This window comes from Eurytemora carolleeae, unplaced genomic scaffold (assembly GCF_000591075.1).
Source record: "Eurytemora carolleeae unplaced genomic scaffold, Eaff_2.0 scaffold130, whole genome shotgun sequence".
Taxonomy (NCBI): domain Eukaryota; kingdom Metazoa; phylum Arthropoda; class Copepoda; order Calanoida; family Temoridae; genus Eurytemora; species Eurytemora carolleeae.
Window position 1 is genome coordinate 118,997 of NW_019397116.1, and position 2,894 is coordinate 121,890.

Genomic DNA, 2,894 nt, shown 5'->3' on the forward strand with positions numbered 1-2,894 from the left:
ATATTTATACTTTATATATATAAAGTATAAATATATATATATATATATATATTTAAGAAAATAAATAATCAAAACAAAATTATATATATGAATGTAAGTTATGATTTTAGCTTCATTCCGTCCTTGGTCTTCAAACACCCGATTCTTGGCGAGATATATATTGAAAAGAAAATTAAATTAATTCAATAAGAGATTAGGTATTTAGGTTTGGGTTTGTTTACAAAGGAACTAAAATGTTTTAATAATGTATAATGTAAAGAAGATGTAATCATGTAGGTCGACAAAAAAGAAAAAAGTATTTTTTGACGTTTGAAACACTTTGATGTATTCATTATGGTTATAATCTAACGTCCTACCCTACCCACCATTCTCCCCAAATATTCTCCTGTATCCTGTAACCCTCCATTCTCAATAAATATTCTCCTATATCCTACCCTCCATTCTCTATAGATATTTTCCTATATCCTACCCTCCATTCTCTATAGATATTCTCCTATATCCTTCACTCCATTCTCTATAGATATTCTCCTATCCTACCCTCCATTCTCTATATATATTCTCCTATATCCTACCCTCCATTCTTTATAGATATTCTCCTATATCCTACCCTCCATTCTCTATAGATATTCTCCTATCCTACCCTCCATTCTCTATAGATATATTTTATATCCTTCCCTCCATTCTCTTAAGATATGTTCCTATATCCTACCCTCCATTCTCTTTAGATATTCTCCTATATCCTACCCTCCATTCTCTTTAAATATTCTCCTATGTCCTACCCTCCATTCTCTTTAGATATTCTCCTATATCCTTCACTCCATTCTCTATATATATTCTCCTCTATCCTATCCTTCATTCTTTATATATATTCTCCTTTATCCTACCTTTCATTCTCTATATATATTCTCCTATATCCTACCCTACTTTCTCTATAGATATTTTCTATATCCTACCCTACTTTCTCAATAGATATTCTCCTATATTCTACCCTACTTTCTCTATAGATATTTTCTATATCCTACCCTACTTTCTCTATAGATATTTTCTATATAGTACCTTCCGTTCTCTCTAAATATCTCTCATCCTATCTCAAATCCTCAATTCTCTGAATCTCATATCATCTCCAACCTTCTAATCTATCTAAATATCTATCTCCTATCCTCAAGATATCCTACACCTCCTTTCCTTAAATCTCTAGATATCCTAAACCTCCTATTCTTTATTCTCTCTAGATATCCTAAATCTCCTATTCTTTAGTCTCTAGATAAGGCTGAAACCTATTTTTTTGTGTGGCATTTTTAGTAGATATAATTGATAATATTATTTCATAAAGTCCTTATTACGCCACCAGAACTTCAGCCAATGACAGTGCAATATACTGGTCACGTGATTTCCGCCTGTATCACGTGACCAGTACCATTGTTTATAGAACATGCCACGTTGTTTTGTATACTTTCGTGTCGGCATCTTTATTATGCCTATATTCATATTATGAGTTTTTCGTTTTATTCTTTTCATGTTGATTTCATGAAACGATATAATCTTATAAAGAGTCTAAAAATGAATAACGGTTCAACTTCAAATTTATCTGAGGTTCCACACATGTTTGATTATTATATATATATCTATTTATAAAGTAGTAATCTGTGTTTTTTTGGATGTCCGATCATAATTTAGGGACCTAGGTGGAACCAGGTGAATGTTTTTTGATTGGTTTGAAAAGGTTAGGGTTGACTTTTATAGAGAAAGTTTAGTTTTCAGGTAAATCTGGGTTTCAGAGCTAGTGGGGTTTTCTTGCAAAGTTTTATGATTATTTAATTGATTTAAAATTATTTTTACTAACTAATGTAAATTGTACTCTCTGAGCAGGCCGGTACGGACCAGCTCGCTGACTAGGACGGTGCTCTGGACAGGCCGGCTAGGTGAGCAGGCCGGTTAAAATGGACCGGACGGACGGTGAATCAGGGTAGAACTAGGGCTAAGGGGATATTCTAGGGAAATTCCCGGCCTTATAGGACTACTGGTCATATACTTATCTTATTAATATACAGAGTTAACACAATTTACATACATGTGTATATGTATATGTACGTATAAATATATATATATTTAAATACTAGTTTTCCCTATAAACGTCAACTTTTTAACCAAACCGACGCATGAAGTCCTACCGAATTTTCCAATAAAAGTTTGAGGCAAATTGGTCAGGAGGTTCTGCAGACAGCCAAACAAACAGATATTTATACTTTATATATATAAAGTATAAATATATATNTCCTTTCCTTAAATCTCTAGATATCCTTAACCTCCTATTCTTTATTCTCTCTAGATATCCTAAATCTCCTATTCTTTAGTCTCTAGATATCCTACATTTACTACCCTTTATTCTCTCTCTAAATATATTACATTTCCTACCCACTATTCTCTCTAGATATCCTACATTTCCTACCCACTATTCTCTCTAGATATCCTACATTTCCTACCCACTATTCTCTCTAGATATCCTACATTTCCTATCCACTATTCTCTCAAGATATCCTACCCTTTTGTCTCTCTACATATCGAACACTTCCTACCCTTTGGTCATTCTTGATATCCTACATCTCCTCCCCTCAAGTCTCTCTGATATCCTAAATCTTCTAGACATCGTGCATCTCCTACCCTCCATTCTCTAGATATCATACCTTTTACCAGTTCTTGAAAACAGGTTCAGTCAAAGATTACAATATTTAACACCGCAATACTTATTACAGCTCGATTCTATTTAACAAAGATAAAACTGTCAACAAGGAAATCTATTTTAACCTTCCTAACTTCACAAAGATGAAAATATCACCAAGAAATCTATTTTAACATTCCCAACTTCACAATAATTTAACGTAGTAAATGCAGAG